Source organism: Mustela putorius, unplaced genomic scaffold, assembly GCF_011764305.1.
Source record: "Mustela putorius furo isolate JIRA1106 unplaced genomic scaffold, ASM1176430v1.1 tig00000253_pilon_pilon_pilon, whole genome shotgun sequence".
In the NCBI taxonomy this organism is placed as follows: Eukaryota; Metazoa; Chordata; class Mammalia; order Carnivora; family Mustelidae; genus Mustela; species Mustela putorius.
Window position 1 is genome coordinate 6776935 of NW_025421329.1, and position 13869 is coordinate 6790803.

At 45.5% G+C, this 13869-nt stretch overlaps 1 protein-coding gene across 7 annotated transcripts in view; it reads right to left on the reverse strand.

Annotated features, from left to right (window-relative positions):
• RALGAPA2 (Ral GTPase activating protein catalytic subunit alpha 2) overlaps positions 1 to 13869 on the reverse strand; it is a 322083-nt gene that overhangs the window by 8805 nt on the left and 299409 nt on the right. The window lies entirely within an intron of this gene.

Consider the following 13869-nt stretch of genomic DNA (forward strand, 5'->3'; position numbering starts at 1 on the left):
TGGGCGGCAAGATCTTATTTTTTATATGCTGAAAGCCCAGATATAGGTATGGCAATTAAACAAACACTTGGGATTTCTGGTGTTTTGGGAAGAGGAGACAAAGGAGGAAATCCAAATGTCTTGGGGACCTCTGCGGTGGGGACTGGAGCCACACCAGGTGGGAGAGACTCTGTTCGCGTCTAAGAGCAGGGGAGTGAGGCCCCTCTGGGGAGAAGCCTCTGCGTGTCACGACACACCAAGGGGCTAAAATGCAGGCATTTGGTGGCTCTGAGTGGAGAATCCAGAAGCCACTCGTAGAGAAAGATGTCCTGCTTCGTGGGCCTCTTGCAGCTTCTTGGCTACTCCGGATATCAACGAGGATTTGCTACAACACAGGAAACAATAGTCTTGATTGGAGGAGAGCTGTGTTCCACACAGCTCTGCCTTGTGGTCTTTTTGAGGCTTGTGTACTCGGGCAGGCCTCACCGGGAGAGCGGAAGAGCAAGGATTTGAATGGAACCTCTCATCTCCGAGGAAAGGCTGCCATCCGGGACCGCCACCTGGGAGGACAGTGGGCAGAATCGGACAGGAAAAGCTTCTCCTTGGGTCCTTATTATTGAACAGTCAGTGTGGAAAATGATGAACTGGTTCAAGATAATTGAGGAAGGGACTGGTTTTGCGAGCTGGCATGGCTGAGGGAGAGAGACAGTGGACCGCGGTTCCAGCTTCAGGCGCACGCTAAGTATCCTCCCAGCAGGAAGGTGGACAGAGTGGGAGATCAGAGAGCTGTCTGGGCTATTCAGACCCCTTGGAATGGCTCTGAGGAAGGGAACAGGTGCAGCCATGGATGGGGTAAGCCTGCCTACATGCTCAACTCAACACTGGCAACTCAAGACCAGTGGGAATTAGCCAGCTTAATTAACATTTCCAAATGGCCCAAGGATGGCTTCCAGTATTTCCAACCCAGCAGCATTGGCTGTGTCCTGGCCCTGGCCCTGGCTCTGGCTTCTTCTTTTTGGTCGTTGGTCTTGCCCATCAACTTTGGTTCTGAGTCAGAAAGCTGGGACAGCTGGACCAAAAGGCAGGCAGGCAGAGAGCGCAGGTCTTGTGTGTCTGCACGTGCATAAGCACCTGTGCAGGGACTTAGCAAGCAAGTGGGATGCCCATGGAGTTCTCTAACACTCTTCTCTTTTCTTCCACAGCTATAATGTACTTATATGGCTCCATGGTTAAACTGAACTAAATTACACATTTAAGATTAATATCTTGGTTTCAGCTTTTCTTGTCAGGCCCTTGCAGAGACAGAGGTTTCTAGACCATCTTGCTATCTCACAGAACATGAATACAAAGATCTTGGTTACATCTTAGCCATGATAGGACTGTTCATTGTACCAGACTGAATTCACATCTCAGAAAGTGGCAAAACAGTATAGACAGTTTATAGCAGCAATATTCCTAACAGCCAAAAAGAAGGAATAGTCAAATGTCCATCAACCGATGAAAGGATTTACATGGATGAATTATATGGTAGGTGAATTATATCTCAATAATGCAGTTTGGAAAAAATGGCAAAAAGGAACAGAAGGTGATCTGGGCAACAGCCCTGTCACTTCCTTTCCCAAAGTGATACAGCAGAAGTGGCTACAAGTTTTGGAAGAATCAGGTTCTCCCCACCACCCTGTGGATGCCCAGCTAGGCAGGGGGACAGGGTCACCTAGCGGATGCCAGCAGCAACTCTCCTCCTGTGTCACACCACAAACTCTCAACCCACCATCCTGAGAGCAAAGAAAATGGGGCTGTCTCTCAGACCACACACTAATCTTTCCTTCGAGGTTCTCTTGCGTTTATCCTAACTTGAGTTTATCCATCCCCTAAACACCCAGGAGTGGCCTCGGGTGGTGAGGTAGGACAACAGTGTAATTCTCCTCAGGACACGTTAGGATTCTGTGTGCAGCTTGGGACAACTTTTTACATTCTCTAATAATCAGCTGCTCAGGAAAACTTAGCAGTGTTGTCTGTGGACACTTGAGGGAAGACAGGGAGTTCCAGGTATCTGTCTGAGGTGTCTGAGGAAACATCAAAGAAACAAACTGTCTGGTTGTTAAACTGACGAAAGCCACCCTGTTGTCTTCAGACAGGAAGGAAGCAGTTTTATTCCATAATTAAGATGTTTTCTATATGTGAATTCTTTCTGTGGTGTTTCATTTGCCTCCTAAGGTAGGCAACACTTTGGTAACTTTCAATTACATTTCTCAGTTATTTGTGTCGAAGTGGCTGTGTATTTGCCACTCGACACACTGTAGAGGTCAGAAGTCCTATAAAATAGTCCTTTTGGCCTTTTGGGAGGAGCATTTTGCCTTTACCACAAAAGAAGGGCTCCCCCCGCCACAAGCAGGCCCCAAAAAGCAGGGGGCCTCTCCAGGAGGGCAAAGAATCTCATTTGGCCAAGCCCCTGAGCCCTGGTCTTGACACGACCAGCCGCTTGATAATGAAAAAAACCAACACTCCTCAGTTCCCAAACTGCCAAAGAGATGAATCTTGCTCTGTGGAGGGCAGACTGTGGGGGAAAGTGTGCAGTCATGTGATTTCTACATATAGGTAAAGAGCCTTTACTACTCATCGATTGTTCTAGAGACTGTTTTTCTCAGAGCAAAACAATGCCAAGGAATCTTCTCTCTTGTATCCTAGATCTTATGGCTCAACGCAAGTCCTTTTATGTGTCTTCTGTGCACCGGGGATGGTTATCTACCATGATTCTCCATGCTAGCCCACGGGTTCCTGACTACTGGATTCTGGTGTGAGTTTGGCGGAGGCGAGTCTTAAGCAGGTGGGGGACAAATGATCACAGGTCAAAGTGCTGCCCCATCCCCTTTTCATTTTCTTCTTCCCACCACGCAAATCTTCCCCTACAAGAGGTGGGTGTCACGTGCTCCCCTCACCTGTTCCATTCCAGTTAGGGGCTGCATTCTGTGGCACCAGGGGGAGGGATTGTCATCAGGGGCCCCTCTAGTGGCCCCATGGAGAATGTTCGGGGTAACATCTCTTGGATCACAACATTCGTTCATTACTCAACATATATTCTGTGCCTGCTGTGTAGCAGGGGATGGGAATACATGGGGAACAAAATATTATCTGACTAGCTTCGCTCCCGCCCCTCCCCTGGAATATCCTCCCCACAGGAGTCACAGTGATCTTTTTAATCAAGAACCATACCATGTGACCCCACTGCTTAACACCCTCCAGGAGATGCCCAGCTCACTAGAGTAACAGCCAAGGTCTTTCTCTAGGCTTGTGAGGCTGTTCTGACCTTCCTCCTCCTCCTCACCCCCTTGCTGGCTCTACCCTAATCACACTGGGCCCCTCACTGTCCTCAGTTGTGCCAGAAAAGCATCAGCCTTGGGGTCTTTGCATTTGCTATTCTGTCTGCCTGGAGTGCTTTCCCCCAAGATTTAAATGGCTTGCTCCCTCACTTCCTTCAAGCCTCTCCTCAAATGTCACCTTCTCAGTGAGGCCCATTTTATTTTATTTTTTTCAATGATTTTATTTGAGAGAGAGCGAGAGAGTGCATGGGTGGGGCGGGGTGCAGAGGGAGAGGGAGAGGGAGAAGCAGACTACCTGCTGAGCAGGGAGCCTGATGTGGGGCTCCATCCCAGGACCCTGAGATCATGACCTGAGCCGAAGGCAGACACTTAACTCACGGAGCCAGCCAGGCACTCTCTCATCCCCCATTTTAAATGGCACCCCATAGCTCCTGACAGTAGACCAGCATCTTCACTCATCTAAAAGATAAGTCTCACGAAGGGTGGACTGCTGTTTTGCCCATTTCTATACCTTCTCCATTAGTGCACAGTAAATATTTATGGAACGAATGTCTGAAGTCCCTGACTTATGTGGCGATGCTCTGAGGAATGAAGCTACAGTTCCCATCTACCTAGGCTGTACCAAAGGTACATGTATGTCCCCAGGACTTGAGGTGGTCTGAGTTTTAATATCTAAATATGGTGTCACCAGCTTTGGGTAACTGGAATAAAGAGCAGAGTCAGCCCAGTGACCAGAAAAGCCCAATTTCTGGCTTCTTCCTTTCTTCTCTGTGGTCACCTCTTCTCTGGGACTCTTGCCCTGATGTTGAGTGGGCCAACATCCCCAGGTCAGGAGAGCCTGGGCTCAGAATGCTGCATGCCCAGATGTTACACAGGGCTCTGCCGTTAACCGGAGTCGGGCTGTTTCTCTAGCTGCTTCTCCAAGCCCTGGGGACAGAGCTAGGGAGCAGGGTTTCCCTAACTACCACGCATGGGCTCTGGGATGCAAATCAGCTTCAGGGTCTGCCTGGACGTATCTCAGCAGCCATGGCAGGAGAACCTGCACTCTGTGGTTTTGCCTGAGATCAGGGCGGGGGGAACAGGACCCTGCCATCTGAGTCCTGGAAGACCTGCAGCAGCTTTCCTCACCTCGGGCAATGCCAAGGTCAGACGACCTTGCTGGAGAGAAGAGAGGCTGGGTGACTATGTAGGATGAGGACGCTGCCACAGGTAATGGCTGAGCACTGGGGGGTATGGTGGAGGGGGACGCCGAAGGGTCCTGGTGTGGGGACATAGGCAATGGGATGTGTCCTCTATGCATCTGGGATTTTATTGTCTCATTTTCCTGAAGTGCCTGAAAAATAGGGTTTTGCCTTTTCTTTCTCTCTTTGCACTCTTTACAGAGATGTCGTAAGGTTTCTTCTGTGCTGAGAATTTTGGCCATGTCAATGCTGTAAATCTGTATTTTTTTTTTTAAGATTTTATTTATTTATTTGACAGAGAGAGAGCACAAGTAAGCAGAGCAGCAGGCAGAGGGAGAGAGAAAAGCAGGCTCTCTGGTGAACAGGAAGCCTGATGCGGGGCTCGATCCCAGGACCCCGGAACCATGGCCCGAGCCGAAGGCAGCTGCTTAACCAACTGAGCCACGCAGGCACCCCTGTAAATCTGTTTTTTATATTATTTATTTTTAAACAAAGTTGACTGGCATGTTTCCCATTTTTTAGGGATTATTTTTTTCCTCCCTGGCCTTTTGAGGGTCTTTGAAGGTTAACTGGAGAAAAGTAACCAGCTTTTCTGTCTATTATGCTATGCAGAGGTTTACTTCCTAGTCATCATTGTATAGCCTCTGGAAAAGGACAGTATAAAATATTCTTTCTTTTTTCCATCAGCAGACTTAAATGCTGGTAAGAGAGATTCCATTTGGCCTCTGCTTTGGTTTAGTTGTTGCTCAAGCAAAACCATGGAGTTTTCCTCGCACCCACCCTATGGGCTGAGGTTTGCACCTATTCCACCTGTTAGAACTGGGAGAACATGACCATCACAGCTGTGGTTCACAAGGAACATGAACATGGGGTGTTGGAAAACTCCAGGTTCTTCTAAAACAAATCTTGAAGATTATTTGAAATAAGATTTAAATAAGAGTAATTTCCAAAAATTGTCTCTGAGAAAAATTCTTGGTATCTGCTGGCCATCTCTTGGCAACTGCGAAAGTGTCACGGGAACCGTAATTAGCAGTTAGGGAGGGAGGAAGATGCCACTTGCATTTAAAACCCTGTAAGGACTGAGAAATCAGAACTAAACTGAAGATGGCATTTCACAGAAAAAGAAGCATCTTCAAGTTCTTCCAAAGAACAATTTAAATGTGATGTCAATACTTAAGAATGAATCATCTTGGGTCCCTTCTTTTTCTGGGAATCTGTGAACAACCCTAACCTCTGTACCAGCCCCAGGGGCAGGAGGGTCCCTACACAGGCTCTGAAAGGAGTCATTTCTTCCTCTGTGCTCTTTCCACGTTGACTGTCCCTCATATTATTCTTCTTGTCCATGGCCTTCCAGTTCTCGGACATCTCAAGTCTTAGCCAATGTGGGAAAGTTGAAAATTGACTGGCAGGAAGACTTAGTAGTGTATCTAACACATTTCATAAGTTTCCCGTCTCTTCCAGCCTTAGGAGATAGATGGTACAGCTCATCTCAGGGAAATCTCAACCCAAATGACCCAAATCATTGGCTCACTGTATCTTTCTTTCTTTAAACTGTATCTTTTTAATATGTGGTGACAGTTTAGAGGTAACTCATCTGGACATATTCATGAGTAGCCATGTTTTAGTAGTTCAAATACCTGCTTTTCCCCTAACAAGACTGCAAGCTCCAGAAGGATAGGGGACACATCGAAAATGAAGCTTCCAGAGCCTTCATGTTGCCTTAAGGTGCCCAGCACAGTCCCAAGGGTGGGGGAGGGCAGGGCCAATTCAGAGATGGCCCCATGGTCCAGGGAGTGCCATCGTTTCCTATTGGAACAAATGTCTGTCTCCTTTCTTTCTTCCCCCTCCCTGAGTAGACACTGAGGAGAATAAAAGCATTTTAAGAGGGAAAAAGGGATGAAAAGCATGAAGCAAAATCTGGTGCTAAACAGGACAATGAAGAATTCTCTTTAAAACCCACAATACTGCTTATGAAAGTATCCTGCAACACATTTCAGTTATTCAAACTGCATCATGTGGTCTGAGGAGTACTCAGGCCCTTCCCCCCGCCCCTTCTCACACCAGGCTTTGGCCATATTGCTTGCTCATCACCAGTCCACCGTCACTAGGAGACTAGGAAGGGAGGGAGCCTCCAAACACAATCATAGGAGTTCGTGCTGCCTCTGCCTCAGGCCCCACACACATCTGTGACCTGGAGACAAACAACAGTCTGAATCTTTCTATCCACATTTCTATTGTATTCCTCTTGCATATATTTTTTTTTTTTTTTGAGCATGGTCATAAAATCACCTTGACTTTATTAAATGCGGTTTCCTGGATAACATAACAACTCCAGTGTGTGTATTTTTTTTTTAATTTTTTATAAACATATATTTTTATCCCCAGGGGTACAGGTCTGTGAATCACCAGGTTTATACACACTTCACAGCACTCACCAAAGCACATACCCTCCCCAATGTCCATAATCCCACCCCATTCTCACCTCTTGCATATATTTTAAGAAAGAAGCCATACATGTGTCATTCTCTAAAGAATTTACCGCATTATAGCTAGCACACAAATTTACACAGGCTAAGGAAAACAAAGATAGGAGTGATAAGTTCAATGGCACTAAAATGAGGAACCAAGCATTACAGAGGTGGCTTGACAGTGCTTCTCAGCCCTGATTGCATAGTAAAATGCCCTCAGGAGTCTTTAAAAGGAAGTCCTCATGCCCAGGCCACACCCCAGACCGAGATACACACCTCTCTGGCGGAGGGTCAAGCGGAGATTTGCAGATGGGCTTGGGTAATGGGATTATGGGTGTTTTAAAGAAATCCTATGAATGCTTTATCACATTTTCAAGAAGAATACATTTTTAGTTTAAAAAAAAAATACATCATAGGGGTGCCTGGGTGGTTCAGTCAGTTGATCTGACTCTTGATTTTGGCTCAGGTCTGTGAGATCGGGTCCCACGCTCAGCAGGAAGTCTGCTTGAGATTCTCTCTTTCCTTCTCCTGTCCCTCAGCCCTGCTCTCTCTCTCAAATAAATAGTTCTATCTTAAAAAATATATATATATGTCATATGGAAAGGGGGTCAGAGTTGAGCTGGTGATGTGGACAGAAGATGTGGGCTGGCTCTGTGAGGAACTACTGGGATGGAACGATTGAGTGGGGTCGTTAGCTATTTGGAGGCCACGTGGCAACACTCACTTGGCTACAATCAAGTGTTTTGAGGGTGCTGAGTGGAGGTGGCCCTGAGTTCTTAAATAGACAGTGATAAAAGAGCACTTATATTTAGGGAAACTTCTGGATGATCTAAATGGAATTCTGAGCTTTCATCTGGGTCTTTAGCTAACATGAATAGCAAGTCAGCAGCCATGGCTCTGATGAATGGGACTGTCCTCACAGGGTGGGTGCTGCAATGGCATTTCCACAGTCATGGTCCCTGGCCTGTGCTCCCCTTCTAGGAGACAGGCCAATGGACAGGCAGCAGTGTACTCCAGGATGAGAAAGGAAGACTCAGGAGGCACATGTTCTAGGAGGAAGGCAGAAGCAAGACTGGCTGGAAGAGGTAGAGGGTTGCATAGTATGGAGTGAGGGAAAACGTGGGCACGGCAGCCCAGCAAACACTGGCTGAGGGGTCCTGTGGGCCGGGCACCGTGCTCATCTGTTTTTACACATACTAATTTGCTGAATCCTTATGAATACCCTAAAGGAAGGTTTTTATTAAACCCATCTTGCAGAATCGTGCTGAGCCACAGAATGACAGCTAACTGGGCTGAGGCCACATGCTGGAACACAGATGACTCCAGCTATCCGGCTGTGGAAACCGGCCTTCTCGGGGAATCCCTCCTCCCTGCAAGGAGCCTCCAAGGCAGCTGGGAAGGCTGGTGCCAGGTAGAAGGTTCTGCTTAACGTTGAGCAAGGAGGACAGAAAGACAGTGGAATCTGAGAGACTGAGGTGGCTGTATGTGAGGAAGACAAGCAAAAGAAGGAAAACCTGGGCTGTATTAAATACCAAGGGAGGAAACTACAAACGCTGGCCATGGAGTATGAAGGATTAAAGCTTTGCTGATGGCTATTGCCTTCTGCTGCTATTCTATGGTTTGGTAGCAGTGTGGGGTGCATGGGCTCTGGGCCCAGGTTGCAGCTGTGTTTCTAGCACCCCCAAAATATCAGAAGCCTCTCTAGGTCTAGGAAACCTTTGGGACTGATATAGCCAGGACATGTGGAAGCCTCTGATGCACATTTGTTCATTACATGAAGTCAGAATATATCCTGGGCTTCGGTTCCCTCATCCATTCCCTGTGGTTGGTTAGAAGCAGGAATGAGAGGACCCTGGGAGGCTTTTGCAGCCACAGCTATGAGGCCACCCCACAGACTGGCACAATGACATGGGTGTGCTGGCCAGTGAAGTTATCACTGGTCACCCAAGTGACCAATAACCACAGCAGTGTATACTAACAGCTCTGGTAATCTGAGCTTCTGCTGTTTACGTTCTTAGCACTATCATTTCCCAAACTTCATTCTCATCCTATGAGGACTTTTTGAAAAACAACAAGAGGAAGGTACAGCTTTCCTGAACAAGCTCTGTTGGAAAAAAACTGAATTAGTATCGCTTCTCTCCTCTCAGAGGCGACATGGGTTTTGGACATTGAAAAACTCTTGAAAGTGGCTGATTAGGGACTCTGCAACCAATGTGCCTGACAGCCAATGTTTGGCGAGAGCTTATGAAGTAGGGGATGGTGGTAACCATCTGAGTCTTGGATGACGTCACTGACACCTGACTCCACTTTGGGAAGAAAAGAGAGTATGGAACAAGGGGTGAGGGCTTGCACATGGCCTTCAGTTGTCCATTCATGGCCTGGTCTTCAGCCTACTCAAAATCAATGTGAAGAGGTTAGGCTTGATATCTCCTGAAGCTTCCTCGAACATTCTATGATCCTTTGCTGGTTTCAGCAAATTTATGAGGAGGATGAACACGTAAGAAATGCTATCAATCAAAACCTTATGAAGAACACTTTACCATGGAGGGAAGAACAGAGAAAGGAGGGCAGAGAGGGGAGTAGGAGAGACAGAGAGATGGAATGAATCTGTAACATGACCACCCTCAATGAATGGGGGAAATCTGTCATCTTTCGGGGGGTTATAGTTAGAGGCTACCTTGTACAGTGTCTGGGGAATCAACCTGATGGCTAACTGCCAGCAAACTGGCCACAGTGGGATCTGTGGGCAGAAGGGCAAGCCTACAATGTGCTGGCACAGGTGAGCACTGCACATGGTTCAGGGCTCCGGCAAGTAGAAGCTTTATTCCTCTTGCCAGAGGCTGGTGGGTTATAAAAGGAGCTTGTGTAGCATCAACTTGCCCGATTCACTTTGGGACCAGTACACCTGCAGTCTTAGAAGGGTCACCAGAATGATCCAGTGACACCAGTCTTCTGATAGTCTCTATGAACTTAATTTGATTTTGCTGTAGGAGAAAATTACAGGAGTCTTGTTTATCAGGCAGGTGAGCATAATAATCCTTTCCAAGAGGGTACCATGCATGTCGTGAGTGTGACTGATGAAAGCTTACAGTACAAGAGTCGCGCTGGCAGCAGCATCCTAAGACCGACTCAGACTAATCTGGGTTAAGCTCCAAATATGACCTACATTAAAAGTGGCAGAATCTAGTGGAGCCCTAGTGAGGAATTTCCTCCCACTTGTTCTAAATCCTGGAACCTTTACAATATGGCCTATCATGAAGGAGGAAGTATTTCTGACCATATCATGGAGAAATCAAACATGTTTATGTAGGGCTCACAAATAAACAAAGATTTGTGCTCCCTCTGCTGGCTCCCCATAGCAATATTAAAGTAGAAAGGAACCCAAACCAGTGTTGGCATGTTCGGCAAACAGTTGATTTGCGTATACTGGGAACAACTTGTTTAATTTGGTTTGGGACAATCTTTGGAAAAAATCAATCTTTATGAGAGTCTGAACAAGGCACTTGGAAATTATTAAAATTAGTTATTAAATTCGACATACCTGTAGTCCTCCACTACCAAATTGCTAGCTGTGACTGTAATCGTGATTTGAGGATTCATTTATCAACAGACACAAGTGGATTCCTCCAAGGTTTTAAGGTCTAGACACAACCTTTAAAGCAGTTCTGGGGAGGGGGGGAGGCAATCTCAGGTTCTAGCTCAAGTTTTTTTTGTTTTTCCTCTTGTTTATAAGACCAGCTTCCACAAAGTAAAGATTTATACTATTTATATCCTTTCTGATAATGTCAAACATTAGACTTGATTTTCCAAATCATTAGCATGCAGAAGAATGACCTCATGGTGAACAGATGCACTTGGCTGTGAGCTGCAGTGATTACATCAGTCCCGCCCAGCAGTCAAGGGCGCCCATTCCAGTTAACCCTTTGAAGGCCTCTCTGCCGGCCCCCCTTCCTTGGAAACGTGCATGAAAACACAAGCTGAGACTCTCACCCCAAAGTGTGTGCGTGTGTGTGTTAAACACATGCATATACATGCATAAACATATACATGTATGCAAACACACAGACACACATACACACGTATGTGTTAATTGTGGCCAATATTTTCACACTGGCTACCTTATAGAAATTGTTGGCCTAAAGGGAAGGAATCACAAGGAACACAAATTACAGGGCTAAGAGAAAGCAGCTCAAATGCCTATCATACACTGAGTATTATTACCAGTACAGATAGTGGACAGAAGAGGTATGAGGTAGGTGGTGTTTTAAAATAACATTTTCTGACTGGGAAAATATATATATTTTAAAATCTCCTTTTAAAAAGCTCAGTACCCACCCATGAGCCTAATTATTGAAGATCTGACATATTCATGGGTGGCTGACAGTGAATCATGAAGAGAAGCATGTATACTTGGCCAGTGTGGCCCTCTATAGCTTCCTTGGGTGACAAGTAACAGCACTGGGGCAGGGGGAGTCTGAGGAGAAGGCATTTTCCCACAGCAGCATCTTTGGGCATGAGCCCTTCCCACTGAGCATACTTCTTACTTATGCGTAGGACTCCATGGCTGATATTATAAGCCTTCCCTCTAGGAAAGGGGGCTGCTTGCTGCTACAAATATAGTATGGAAAGAATACAGGGTTCAGGTTATTCTCCCTCTGCATTAACGACAAAGCCCCTTGCAGGGAGGATACAAAGGAAACCTGGGAGTCCCTAATTCCTCAGATTGTGCATATGCATGTGAGCAGGAGCCCAAGGCCCCGCTTTGATGGCACTGCTGGCCGAGATGGTCTGATTGGGTCCTAAGTGCACTGTGGGGGCTTAAGCCGCTCAGGGTCAATTTTTCCAGTTGGCTTGCTGCTTGGAAGAGCAGAGTCTACCTCTGTTTCTTCGTTTCAGCTAGCTGGCTCATCTGGGTTTGACTGTACTTGTCCCAAGAAAATAGGGCTAACACTGAATAAATGAAAAATATTTTCATCTGTAAAAGTGGTACCAGGCCCGGATAGGGATTCCTCAAAAGCAAAACTGGCAGGGAAAGGAGGAGAGGATGTGCTTCTGAAAACATGCCTATTTATGGTCTGGAAATGCTCCACCCTCACTGCATGGCCCCCAAATTTCAGTGCACATCAAGTTCTTTCCAAGTTCCTTCCTAATCTTTGTTGTAGGCATATATATGCAAAGTGATGACAGAGAACGTTATGTTCAGACTTAAAATCACGTTCATGGATTGGCATGATATGTGTACCCAAAATTTTATCACTCAACACTGAATGCCCTAAACCCTGAACATTGTGAAATGCCACCCGGATGCTAATAATTTGGAAAGAGGAAGCCCAGCATTTGTCTTGATATCTCATCTTTGGTTTCACCTTCCCTTTGTACCGCTTCCAGGGCCCACTCATGAGCTGTCAGACCCTTATCTGCTAAGTGACTTTGGCAAATGTGATGCTCTTAAAGAAGTCTGTCAGCCATTGCCTCCAAATAGCAGGTCTTAGAAAACCCAAATCACTTCTTGAGACTCACTTAACGTGTTACCTACACACTGGCTCATTTGAATTGATTTAAGTCATTGTGACTTTTAAGAAAAGATCAAATTAATTTATATAGATGCTAAAGTATGCATAGGAAACAAAGTTCATCAATATTTGTTTCAGGAACATCTTAACCTGGAGCCTTAAGAATGTAGCAGCTAAGGAATGCCAATATCTAGTTATTATTTAATTTCTTCTAATTTTAAGAAACAAAGCTTTCTCAAGAGTTAAAACAAAACAAAACAAAACCAAAAAACCCAACAGCAACAACACAGAAAAATTAAGCCCTAGTACCTCATGAGGAGGAGAAAGAGCTGACTAAGATCTTTAAAAAAAATTAGCTTTGCCATGGATCCTTCATGTTCTTTCACCTACACACTAGAAATGATTTTAAACCTCCAGCCAGAGTGGTGTGAAATCTTCATTTCCCTTGAAACCGATTTTTTTTTTTTTTTTTTTTTGGTTTAGATAGAATGTTGGCAGAGTGTATAAAAGAATCCAATTCACAGCTGTTCTACTTTTTTTTTTTTAATGTAAGAAACATTAATCAAAGCTTTAAGTTATAAGCTTTCTCATGTTGTTTAGTATTCCAGTTCAACAAAGATCAATAGAGGCCATCCCTGTGTTTCTTGACGCCTCACCAGGAAGCAGAGGCGTGATTATGTAAATCGCAGGGCTCCCGCACCTCGGCCAGCTTGCTTATCTCTCAGGCCTTCTGCCTGCTGCTCCTGGCTCCCTGTGCAAGAGCAAGCCTCTCCCTCTTATCTCCCAACAAAGCTCGGGAACAGCAAGGATTGAAGCCAGCGATGTTAAACAATGATGCATGGCTGATTTTATTTGTAAGTGATTTATTTCACTGAAGTTAATTTTTTTCACTTTGTGTGTAAGATATTTGTTAACAAGTCAGAATCGGAGAAGTAAGGCGGTGTTCAGAGACAACTGACACAGGTTAGAAATCTATTAAGCATGCTAACAGTTGTGTCTACACCGATGGAAGAAGAGGGAAGCCCCTCATTGAGAATTTCAACATGCATTGACTAAATATCCCATTTACTCTCTGAAAGGCAATTAATCTGTAATTACATGCAGAAATTCACAAGTAATTCTATTCTTTGGGAAAAAAAAAAACCCACAGTAATCATATAATCAGTTTAAGTGGTAGTATCCATTCTTTTTTTCAAACTAGAAATATAAGAAGAGTAAAACCTAAAAACAAAGACATGTATGGAAATTTCTGAAATTTTCCATTGGCGTAATAAATGAAAATGATTGAAAGCCAGTTGCTAAACAGGTTCCACGCCAGGTGCTGCTCTGGTCGGCAGCTTGTCCATGTGACACAGACCACTCCAGAGAGAAAAGCGTGCACGCCGCTCTGCTGTAATGATGGACCAGG